The sequence below is a fragment of the Equus asinus genome, chromosome 11 (genome assembly GCF_041296235.1).
Source record: "Equus asinus isolate D_3611 breed Donkey chromosome 11, EquAss-T2T_v2, whole genome shotgun sequence".
Classification (NCBI taxonomy): Eukaryota; Metazoa; Chordata; class Mammalia; order Perissodactyla; family Equidae; genus Equus; species Equus asinus.
In genome coordinates this window covers 4,334,295-4,347,795 of record NC_091800.1, presented here as the reverse complement: position 1 = coordinate 4,347,795, position 13,501 = coordinate 4,334,295, and positions in this window count along the sequence as shown.

The following is a 13,501-nucleotide window of genomic DNA, read 5'->3' as shown; positions in this document are numbered from 1 at the left end:
CCGCGAAAGCCTCTTGGCGCGTCCCCAGGGTCCCCCCACCCCGTGCCCCTCCAGGCTGTCCTCCACACAGCAGCCAGAGCGGACCTTGGCAGCTGGGACCTCTCGGGCCCTTCTCACCCTCTGTGACTCCCACCACACACAGAACGAGATGTGACCCCGCCTATCCCTCTGACTTCCCCTCTGTTCTTTCCAGGGTAGGAGCTCCTTGCTGTTCCTTAAACACACCAGGCGGGTCTTCACACTGGATGGTTTTCTCTCAAATATACACGTGGCTCATCCTCTCCTTTCCTTCAGGGTCCTTCGGTCAAATGTTATCGCCTCAGAGAGATTCCTGACCTCCCAAGCTAAAACCTTCCTGCCCTCATCTGGTTGCCTACTCCCTCACCTGTTTTACTTTGCCTCACAGCATTCACCACTCTGTGGCTTTTTATGGCATGTCTGTGACTGACTTCTCGGCTTGTTTCTGGCTCCTGGAGCCACACCTTGTCTGTTTGCCTCACGCCCTTCCCTTAGGGTCTGGCACGGCCTCTGGCTATATCAGTGAAGACTTGTTGAATGAGTAAATGAGTGAAGACAGGAATAAATCTCTGGTGATAGGAGCACTGGTGACATTAATTTTTCTCCCCTGTACTTTTTTTCACTTTCTGAAATATTTTGCAATGAGCATTTATTATCATTACAATAAAAAAGCTGAACAAAGTTTTTATTAGTTGCTTAGGGCTGTGTTAACAAAATACCACCACCACAGACAGGTAACTTGGAAGTTTCATGCCTCACGGTTCTGGCAGGTGGAAGTCCAAGATCAAGATGTCAGCAGGGTTGGATACTTCTGAGGGCTGTGATGGAGGGTCTGTTCTAAGCCCGTCCCCAGGCTTCTGGTGGTTTGCTGGCGATCTTTGGCGTTCCTTGGCTTGTAGATGCATCACCCCCAGCTCCACCTTCATCTTCACAGGGCCTTCTCCCATGTGCGTGTCTGCCTTCAAATTTCCCCTTTTTATAGGAATACCAGTCATATCAGATGAGGGGCCCACTCTACCGACCTCGTTGTATCTTGATTACCTCTGTAAAGACCCTGTTTGCAAATAAGGTCACATTCTGTGGTACTAGGGGTTAGGACTCCAGCATATCTTTTTGGGGGACACAGTTCAACCCATAATAAAAGCATTTCCTTAAGAAAAGAAAAAGTGAGTTTCTGAAATTTAAATGTTAGAAATGTTTGGAAATTTAAACCTGCACATGCGGGGAAGATGCTTCCCTGGAAACGTGAACTCTTAAATATGTTTTCTTCAGGTTAATTAGTTCACTAATCCCCAAAGCTGCCTAAGAATATGTGGACCACAAATTCAGGACAGCATGTCAACAGAGCATGTCTTTCTGTGAGACACTTTTTCATTTGCTTTAATTCTCCCACTGAAACTTTCCTGCACTGAGGGATTAACCCTGCTCTTTTTGAGAAAGAGGCCACTTGACTAGGCTGAGAGAAGCCGGGTCCCCCCCCAGAGGGACCCTCCCCTCCCATAGTGGCATCTAGATGTCCACAGGCTGGGAATCCACCTCAGCCAGCGCCATCGCCCTGCACTGCAGCAAGGAGGCCACCTTTGGAAGTGTGGTTTGACCTCATTAATGCTTTTGGAGTGTCTTATTTTCTTCTTTCAAGTTTGTTTTTGCATCCTGTTGTTAAATGAAATGCAACCTCCCTCTGTGCAGGATGGAAGCAACAGTTACTTTGTTTTTTCACCAGAAAACCTAGAATTTATGGCTTAGTCACTTTTACACAATTCTTCCTGTCCTCTTTACGCTTGTTCTGTCCTGGGGTAATTCTAGTACTTAGGTCTCTGTGGCCCTGTGACGTTCCCCTGTGCTTTGCCTGTTTCTTGGCTGTGGGAGAGCGGTGGTCTTCCTATTTCTCTTCTCCCAGCTCTGTTTGCCATTCACACATGCCACTTGTCCACACTGCCTGCCGGATGGGGCGGAATGCCACCTGGGAACACCGAAGCCCTTTTCCCATAAACTTTGATGCTGATCTACCGCTGATTCCTGGCCAGGAGGTTTGGGGCGGGGTCGGGGGTTGGGGGGGACGACAACAAAATACATAGAAAAGGGAGAAAAGCTAAAATTGGCGAAGATGCTAGAACCTGCTGGTAAGCTTTGCAAAATAAGAAAACTAGGTTTTTCTGGGAGCTGACTGAGTAGAGGTGTAGGTCAGGAAATCACATGGAACAAGACCAGATGGTGTGGGCTGGCGCTGCTCGCAGGCTTGGCTCTCCCTACTCTCCTAGGAGCTAGCAGTCAGGCAACCACAGCGCCGAGAATTTCCTAGCAAAGTCCTTTGTTCAAACATTTTCTCCGTTTTATTCGTTAATTCACTGATAGTTTTCCAGCATTAACTACAACGTTAATTGGGCTTCCTCTGAGCCACATGTTATACTTAGCACTTTACAAGAGTTATCTCATGTAAGGCGCTCAAAAACCTTGCAAAGTAAGTACCACTATTCCAACCCCTCTTTTTTTTCAGGTAAGGAGCCTCGCTGAGGCCCGGCCCCTCCATGGAGCAGGGAGAGGCCCATGGCCGGGTCCTTCCAGGGTGCTCTGCCTTAGCTCGTCTCCATGAGGCTTCTCTTATAATCCTTACAGGCTTTTCCAGGTGTCTCAACAGAGCAGGACACAGGCTGGCAAACTTGCCCAAGACCACACAAGCCGGATTCAAATCCAGCCCTAATGCAGCCTCTTCCCAGTATACCAGGAACTCACCCGGCGAGATAGCTGGGCGAGACCCTTAGCAAGGGAAAGTAGGCCCAGCTGAAGGCTCCCTTGGCGCTAGCCAAAAGCCAGAGAGGCTGCCTAAAACACTTTCCGGTGGGTTTGTTGTTGTTGTTCGCCTTAAAAGATGCTTTCATTTTCTAGAACATATACTTTATAAATATATTTTTAATATGTAAATATATAAATGCAACATATACACATTCAGACGTCTCCTTGAAACTGTCAATACATGCACATTAAGGTTATCCATCTTAGAGAAAACTTGGCTCTGGGTGCAGATCCAGTTGTTTATTAAACCAACTGTTGTTGTTTTTTATCACCTCTTAGGTTTCAGATCTTCTGGACACCACATGATGCACTAGGCGTCCTTGGGCTTTGCTGTCAGATAAACTCGAGGTGGCCCGTGCCCCCACCTCCCGTCCCTGCAACCTGGTATACATCCATGGCGTGGCTTGGAGTCTCAGCACCGCCCTCACGGGCTCTGCGGCATTGAGATGCACAGTGCCTGGCAGCTAGTCAGCGCCCAATGGGCAGGAAGTCCTTTAAAAGCTCCCAGCCTAAAAGACAACCTGACAGATCGAACTGTTTCAACGTTAAAGTGATTACGCAAGCATAGTGAGCATGAATGGTATTCATTTATATCCCAAATGAGAAAACATGGATTTTTTTTAAAACTACCAAATATAATCTCCTAAGACCTCATTTATAGAATGAAGTGATTACTAGTTGGACTTATCTTTCAAGAACTCTTTATGATTAGTTATTTCTTTAAATTTTTTCTTATTTTTTAAAAAAATAAAATGTGTTAATTGCACAAAATTCAGAAAAAAATATCAAGGGGAAAGAAGAAAATTTTAAAACTATCCATAAACCTATCAGGCAATGATAACCACTGTGAATATTTTGGTACTTTTCATTTATTTTATGTGGATACACATATACATATAAATATATATAAATAAACATATGCAAATATGGAATGACACTGTAACATTTACTTATAATTTCCATTTTTTAAACTTTTTATTGACATATAACATGCTGCAGAAAAATGCACAAATCTAGTAACCTCTTTTTTATGCAATATATGACCCATCTTAACATATCATTAAATCTTCTTCTATAGCATTGTGCTTCATAACTGTAGTATTCTACTTTGCGAACATACCACCTCTCTGAGATTCTTCAGTTGCCTGAGGTCAGACAACTTTCTGATAGGAATTTCAATTCTTAAGTAGGACTCTTATTTCAAGGTCCTGCACACTCTTTCAGACTATCTATGGAAACTCATGGGCCACAGGACTACCTGTATCAGGATCCTAAGGCTCTTGACAAAAATGCAGATTCTTGAGTTCCCACTTCAGCCTTAACAAGAATGTCAGGGTTTGGGGCCCAAGAATCTTCATTTTAAATAAATCTGAGAAATTCTTACGAGCATTAAAGTTTGATAACTGGTGGGACTTCATCATTTTAATGTGAGCATTCCTCCTTGGGGTGCTATTGTCCAGAACAATTGAGGAAGTAACCCTGCTGGCTTTCACGTTCCTCAGTGACATCTAGATTGTAGGGTCTCTCTGCTTAATGGGAGGTTGTGCCGGGATGAGGTGCCTGAGGGGAGGAAAGCCGGGCTGTATCACCTGCTCCCTAAGTATGGTTGGCCAAGCCATTTTCCCCTCACAGAGCCTTAATCTCCTCACTGCAAAACGATGAAGTGAAAATAATTAGCTCACAGGGTTGCTACAAGGACTGCATGAGATAATGTCTATGGAAATCTCTGCAAACCAAAACCTGCTCTAAAATATTATTATTATTATCTACAGTTCAACCCTTTCCCTTTTCGGTCATGGAGGTCCTGGTTAACGGTTACTTCTACACCTATAGTGCCCTAAAGGTAGCCACTAGCCACATGTAGCTTTTGAACATTTAAAATGTGGCTAGTCTGAATTTCATTATAGATATGCTGTAAGTTAAAGTACAAAGCAGATTTTGAAGACTTAGTACAAAAACCAGAAAGTAAAGATCTCATTAATAAATTTTTAATATTGATTACATGTTGAAATAATAATTTGGGTTAATAAAATATATTATTAAATTAATTTCACTTTTTTCCTTTTTTAATGTAGCTAACTAGAAAATATTTAATTGCATATGTGATTTGTGCTATCTTTTTATTGCATAGTGCTATTCTAGAGACTTTTTCAATAAAATACTTCAATTAAAATTTGCAAGTTAAAACAATAAGAAAACAAACAATCCAATTAAAAAATGGCCAAAGACCTTAACAGACACCTCACCAAAGAAGATATACAGACGGTAAATAAGCATGTGAAAAGATACTCAACATCATATGTCATTAGGGAAATGCAAATTAAAACAACAATGAGACATCACTACATACCTATATAGTTAGCCAAAATCTGAAACACAGACAACACCAAACTCTGGGGAGGATGTGGAGCAACAGGAATCCTCATTCACTGCTGGCGAAAATGCAAAATGGTACAGCCACTTTAGAAGATAGGTTGGCAGCTTTTTACAAAACTAAACATATTCTTACCATACAATCCAGCAATTGTGTTCTTTAGTGTTTACCCAAAGGAGCTGAAAACTTATATCCACACCAAAGCCTGCATATGTATGTTGATTGCAGTTTTATTCATAATTGCAAAAACTTGGAAGCAACCAAGATATTCTTCAGTAGGTGAATGGATTAATACACTGTGTTGTGTTCAGACAATAGAATAGTATTCAGTGCTAAAAAGGAATGAGCTATCAAGCCATGAAAGGCCAAGGAGGAAACTTAAGTGCATTTTACTAAATGAAAGAAGCCAATCTGAAAAGCCTACACACTGTATGATTCCAACTATATGACATTCTGGAACAGGTGTAACTATGGAGACAGTTAAAAGATCAGGGATTTCCAGGGATTGTAAGGGAGGGAGGGATGAATAGGCAAAGCACAGAGGATTTTTAGGGCAGCAAAACTATTCTGTGTGGTGTCGTAATTGTGGCTATGTGCCATTATATGTTTATCCAAACTCATAGAATATACAACACCAAGAGTGAACCTTAATGTAAACCATGGACTTTGGGTGATTATAATATGTCAATGTGGGTTTATCAACCATAATAAATGTACCCCTAAGGTGAGGGATGTTGATAGGGGTGAAGGTTGTGCCTGTGTAGGGGTAAGGTGTATATGGGAAATCTCTGTACCTTAAACATTGTTGTTTTAATTTCAATTTTACTGTGAACTTAAAACTTCTTTTAAAAAATAAAGTCTTTAGAGAAAAAAGGAGAAGAGTGTACTGGATTGAAGGAGAAATTGTCCTAAGAGTGGGGTTATGTTATAATCATGGGGAGTTTATCCAAATTTCACATACCCAGCCCTGCAGGCCACTCATGCAATCATGGAGGACACTTGTCTTAATAATTACCAGGAGAAGGCTGAGGGAGAGGAGAGAGAACCAGACTTCATTAAGCTATTTTAAGGAAATCTTGGGCTACAGAGTAGAAAACATTATTAAGTCCCAGGGAAGGTGAGGTGCAAGTCATTAGTAAGGCCAAGTCCAGCACACAGCATTCTCACAAGTGCAGGTATTAAGATAGCTGTAATTTACTTTAAAATACTTCTGTGCAAACTGTGATATCATGCATGTACCAATCAGCTTCAAATTTAATTCTAAGAATGTCCAGCCAACAGCATGCTATTAGCAATGAAATGTTACTCAGCAATAAAAGGAATAAATTACTTTACCAATAACACGGTTGAATCTCAAATGTAGTATGCTAAGTAAAAGAAGCCAGACTCAAAAGGCTACATACTGAGTGACATCAGCATCATGGTAGAGTTAGTCCCTTTGTCTCTTTCTTCTAAGTTAAAACCAATCGAACATCCATTGACCAACAGAGGATTCCCTACACAGCACAACAGGATGTCTAAGAGATCCATGCATCTATACATCTGAAGGCAGGTGGACTGGGGCCCTGGGAGGCACAGGAACTAGGGAAGCAGCCCCCTCCCACTCCCCCAGCAGCAGCGATCCAGGATGTGGATCCTCACACCGGTGTGCTTGCCTGCAAGCAGTCGCTGTGGGAGCAGAAACAGCAGGTGCTGTGGTTCATGCAACTGCAAGCGGACACAATGGGAACAGAAATAACAGGCATCCTTGCCCATCCCCCAGTGGACCTGGCCCATGCACCTGTGAACAGATGTTGCAGATACATAAAAAACAGGTATGACTTGCCCCTGCCACTCCCCTAGCAGATCCGGTGCATGTATCCTCTCTCCCTCCCCTCAGTGGCCAGGTCTTTCCAACAGTGGGGACAGTATAAAAAACTCAGATTTTCCCAGGTGGAGTGGGGCACCTGAGTTTTCAAAACACACTGGCTAGTGCCAGAGACTAGAGGCTGCACAAGTGAGCAGCAAAAACAACCTCACTGCTTAGCCCATGCTCCACTGGGCTTTAGGAACCACAGCAAAACCAGTGACCCAGCCACTAGTGGCAGGAACCTCGACATCGGCTTCACCAGCAGTGGGGGATACATGCAAGTCCCCAGGCCCCTAGTAGTCACAGCAACACCCATGAACCCAGCACCCCTGGCAGCAGTGCAGCCAGCACCTCCAGACAACCCAGGAGCAGCCGCACAGGTGGTGCACAGAGCAGCAGTATCCAAGCCCACAGAGAGCCCACAGAAAGGCAGTGGAGAAACATGAGAGCTGGGTGACCCTGGAAGCAGCAGAAGTGCTCACAGCCTGGTGACGCCAGTGGCAACACCTGAGACTACAGCAACATTGTAAGCAGGAAGGCACCAGGAACCCCAGAGGCACAAGCAGCACAAGGAAGGCACTGACAATGCCTATAGCAGAGGCAGTGGAGGGTGGAAAGTGGAGGCTCTCAAATACAACCAGAAGCAGTTCAGAACCAAAGTAACCAAAGTCATACCCAAATAAGAAACATAGATGCTACCACAAGTGTGCTGGCAGAGGATCAATTCATCAAATAACATGAAGAACTAGAGTAACATAGCAGAACAGAAAGAGAATGACAACTCTTCAGAAACCAAACGTGAAGTCACAGAAGATTACAGTGTAACCGACAGAGAATTCAAAATAGCTATCATAAAGAGACTCAGTGAATCACAAGAAAACTCAGACAAACAGTTCAATGAGCTCAGGAATCAAATTAATGAACAGAAGAAGTACTTCACCAAAGAGAGTGAAACTCTAAAAAAAAACCAAACAGAAATTCTAGAGATGAAGATCACAATTAATGAGATGAATACCAATGTAGAAAGCATTAAAAATAGAGCAAATCATATGAAGGAGAGACTTAGTGAGCTTGAAGATAGAAATCTAGAAATCATTCAGGTAGAGGAGGAGACAGATTAAGATTTTTAAAACACGAAGAAATTCTTCAAGAAATATCCAACTCAATTAGGAAAAGTAACATAAGGATAATAGCTATCCCAGAAGCAGAAGAGAGGGAGAAAGGAGCAGAGAGCTTGTTCAAAGAAATAATAGCTGGGAACGCCCCAAATCTGGGGAAGACACTAGACATGCAAATACATTAAGCTAATAGAACTCTTAATTCCTTCAATGCAAAATATTATATACCTTCTACAAGGCATATAATATTAAAACTGTCAAAAGTTAATGACAAAGAAAAAATATGAAGGGCAGCAAGAGAGAAGAAAATAACCTACAAAGGAACCCCATCAGGCTTTCAGTGGATTTCTTAGCAGAAACCCTATGGCTAGGAGATAGTGGAACGATGTATTCAAAATACTGGAAAACAAAAACTATCAACCAAGAATGCTCTATCCAGCAAAATTATCCCTCAGATATGACAGAGAAATGAAAGCTTTCCCAGATAAACAAAAGCTGAGAGAATTCATCACTACAAGATGTGCCTTACGAGAAATGGGGAAAGAAGGCCTCCTATCTGAAACAAAAAGGCAAAGATTTACACAGCTTTGAGGAGGGAGATAAACAGACAGAATCAGAAAATTGCAGTTTTATATTAGAATAGGTTAGGGGCCAGCCCCATGGCTGAGTGCTTAAGTTCGTGCACTCCTCTGCGGCGGCCCAGGATTCGGATCCTGGGTGCGGACATGGCACGGATCGTCAAGCCACGCTGAGGCGGCGTCCCACATCCCACAACTGGAAGGACCTGCAACTAGGATATACAACTATGTACTGGGGGGTTTGGGGAGATAAAGCAGAAAAAAAAAAAGATTGGCAACAGTTGTTAGCTCAGGTGCCAATCTTTAAAAAAATAAAAAAAGAACTACAATAAATTCCAAAAAAAAAAAAAAAAAAAAAAGAATAGGTTAGGAGACACTGAATTATAACATAAAAGATAAAGGGAAAGAAAGCATCAAAAATAACTACAACCACTTCAATCTGGTCACAAACTCACAACACAAAAAAGAATAATTTGTGACAACAAAAAACATAGAGGGGGAAGAGAAAAAGGGCAGAACTTACATAGGCTAATGGAGCTAAGAGGCTGTCAGAAAATGGACTATCTCATCTAGGAGGTCTTTTGTACAAACCTCATGGTAACCACAAAACAAAAAATCAGAGCAGAGTCACAAATCATAAATAAAGAGAAAACTGAGAAAAACATCACAGAAAACCACCAAACTGAAATGACAGACAGAAACACTAGGAAAAAGAAACAAATGGAAATATTGAACAACCAGAAAACAAATGATAAAATGGCAGTATTAAGTCCTCATATATCAATAATCACTCTAATTGTAACTGGATTGAATTCACCAATCAAAAGACACAGAAGGCTGGATGGATTAAAAAATAAGACGCAACAATATGCTACCTCCAGGAAACACATCTCAGGTCTAAAGACATACATAAGCTCAGAGAGAAGGGATGGAAGATGATACTCCAAGCAAAAGAAAATGAGTGTAGCTGTACTTGTATCAAACAAAACAGATTTGAAGACAAAAAAGATAAGAGACAAAGATGGGCATTATATAATGATAAAAGGGACAGTCCACCACAAAAGACATAATGCATTAATATATTTGCAACTAACACAGGAGCACCAAAATATACAAAGCAACTATTAACAGACCTAAAGGGAGAAATTGACAGCAACACAAAAATAGTAGGGGAACTTAACATCCTACTTATGTCAATGGATTGGTCATCCAGACAGAAAGTCAAGAAGAAAACAGTGGCCTTAATTAAAACACTAGACCAGATAGACTTAACAGATATATGTAGAACATTCTACCCCAAAACAGCAGAATACGCATTCTTCTCAAGTTCACACAGAGCATTCTCAATGATAGACCATATGTTGGGAACAAGGCAAGCCTCAATAAATTGAGGAAGACTGAAATCATATCAAGCATCTTTTCTGACCACAATGTTATGAAACTGGAAATCAACTACAAGAAAAAAGCTGGGAAAGTCACAAATATGTGGAGACTAAACAACATGCTACTGAACAAACACTGGATCAATGAAGAAATCGAGGGAGAAATAAAAAAATACCTAGAGACAAATGAAAATGAAAACACAACATATCAACTCTTAAGGGATGCAGCAAAAGCAGTGCTAAGAGAGAACGTAATAGCAATGCAGGCCTACCTCAAGAAACAAGAAAAATCTCAATAAACAATCTTACACTATACCTAAAAGAACTAGAAAAAGAAGAAAAAACAAAGCCCAAAGTCAGTAGAAGGAAGGAAATAATAATAATCAGAGAAGATATAAATGAAGTAGAGAATAAAAAATACAATAGAAAGGATCAATGAAACTAAGAGCTGATTCTTTGAGAAGATAAACAAAATTGACAAACTCTTAGCCAGTCCCACTAAGAAAAAATGAAAGAAGACTCAACTAAATAAAATTGGAAATGAAAGAGGAAAAATTACAATGGACACCATAGAAATACAAATGATTATAAGAGAATACTATGAAAAACTATATGCCAACAAATTGGATAACATAGAAGAAACAGATAAATTCTTAGAATCATACAACCTCCCAAAACTGAATCAAGAAGAAATAGAGAATCTGAATAGGCCAATCACAAGTAAAGAGATTGAAACTGTAATCAAAAACCTCCCAAAAAACAAAATTCCAGGACTAGACAGCTTCCCCAGTGAATTCTACCGAACATTCAAAGAAGATCTAATACCTAACATTCTAAACTCTACCAAAAAATTGAAGAGTGCAAGATGCTTCCTAACTCATTTTATGAGGCCAGCACTACCCTGATACCAAACCAGACAAGGACAACACAAAAAAGGAAAATACAGGTCAATATCACTGATGAACATAGATGCAAAAATCCTTAAAAGAATATTAACAAATTGAATACAACAACATGTTAAAAAGATCATACACCACAATCGAGTGGGATTTATTCCAGGGATATAGGGATTATCTTCAAATCAATCAACATGATACACCACATTAACAAAATGAAGAATTAAAATCACATCATCATCTCAATAGATGCAGAGAAAGCATTTGACACGATCCCACATCCATTTATGATAAAAACTCTCAATAATTTGGGTATAGAAGGAAAATACTTCAACATAATAAGGGCCATATATGACAAATCCACAGCCAACATCATACTCAATGGTGAAAAAATGAAAGCTATTCCTCTAAGAAGAGGAATAAGGAAAGGATGCTCACTCTCACCACATTTATTCAACATAGTATTGGAAGTCCTAGCCAAAGAAATTAGACAAGAAAAAGAAATAAAAGGGATCCAAATTGGAAAGAAAGAAGTAAAATGGTTACTATTTGCAGATTCCATATATAGAAAACTCTAAAGAATCCACCAAAAAACTATTGGAAATAATTAATGAATACAGTAAAGTTGCAGGGTACAAAATCAACTTACAAAAATCAGTTGCATTTCTATACACTAATAGTGAACTAGCAGAAAGAGAAATCAAGAATGCAATCCCATATACAATCACAACAAAAAGAATAAAATATCTCGGAATAAATTTAACCAAGGAGGTGAAAGACATGTACAGTGAAAACTATAAGACATCATTGAGAAAAATCAAAGAAGACATAAAGAAATGGAAAGATATTCTGTGCTCATGTATTGGAAGAATAAACATAGTTGAAATGTCAATATTACCTAAAGCAGTCTACAGATTCAACACAATCCCAATCAGAATCCCAATGACATTCTTCATAGAAATAGAACAAAGAATCCTAGAATTTATATGGAACAACAAAAGACCCCAAATAGCCAAAGCAATCCTGAGAAAAAAGAATGAAGTTGGGAGGTATAACACTCCCTGAATTCAAAATATACTACAAAGCTATAATAATCAAAATAGCATGGTATTGGCAGAAAAACAGACATATAGATCAATGGAACAGAATTGAAAGCCCAGAAACAAACCCACACATCTATAGACAGCTAATCTTCGACACAGGAGCCAAGAACATACAATGGAGAAAGGACAACTTCTTCAATAAACGGTGTTGGGAAAACTAGACAGCCATGTGCAAAAGAATGAAAGTAGATCATTATCTTTCACCATACACAAAAATTAACTCAAAATGGGTTGAAGAATGTAAGACCTGAAACCATAAAATTTTTAGAAGAAAATATAGGCACTATGCTCCTTGACATTGGTCTTAGAAGGATCTTTTCAAATACTATGTCTACTCAGGCTAGGGAAACAGAAGAAAAAATAAACAAATGGGACTACATCAGAATAAGAAGCTTCTGCAAGGCAGAGGAAACTATGAACAAAATGAAAAGACAACTCACCAACTGGTAGAAAATATTTGTAAATCATATATCTGACAAGGAGTTAATCTCCAAAATATATAAACAACTCACACAACTCAACAACAAAGAAGCAAACAACCTGATCAAAAAATGGGCAGAGGATATGAACAGACATTTTCCCAAAGAACGTATTCAGATGAGCAAGGGGCACATGAAAAGATGGTCAGCATCCCTAATCATTAGGGAAATGCAGATCAAAACTACAATGAGATATCATCTTACTCCTGTTAGAATGGTTATAATCACCAACACAAAAAATAAATGTTGGAGAGGGTGTGGAGAAAAGGGAACCCTCATACACTGCTGGTGGGAATGCAAACTGGTGCAGCCACTGTGGAAAACAGTATGGAGATTTCTCAAAAAACTAAAAATAGAAATACCATATGAGCCAGCTATTTCACTATTAGGTATTTATCCAAAGAACATGAAATAAATAATTCAAAAAAGATATATGCACTCCTATGTTCATCGCAGCTTTATTCACAATAGCTAAGATGTGAAATCAACCCAAGTGCCCATCAATGGATGAATGGATAAAGAAGTGGTATATAGAGAGACAATGGAATACTACTCAGCCATAAAAAAGACAAAATTATGCCATTTGCGATGACATGGATGGACCTTGAGGGTATTATGCTAAGTGAAATAAGTCAGACAGAGAAAGACAAATACTATATGATTTCACTCATATGTGGAAGATAAACAAACAAACATATAGATAAAGAGAACAGATTGGTGGTTACCAGAGGACAAGGTGGGTAGGAGAGAGTGAAATGGGTAAAGGGGCACATACATATGGTGACAGTTTATAACTAGACTATTGGCGGTGAACGCAATGCAGTCTACAGAGAAACTGAAATACAATAATATACACCTGACATTTACACAACGTTATAACCCAATGAGACCTCAATAAAATAATTTTTTAA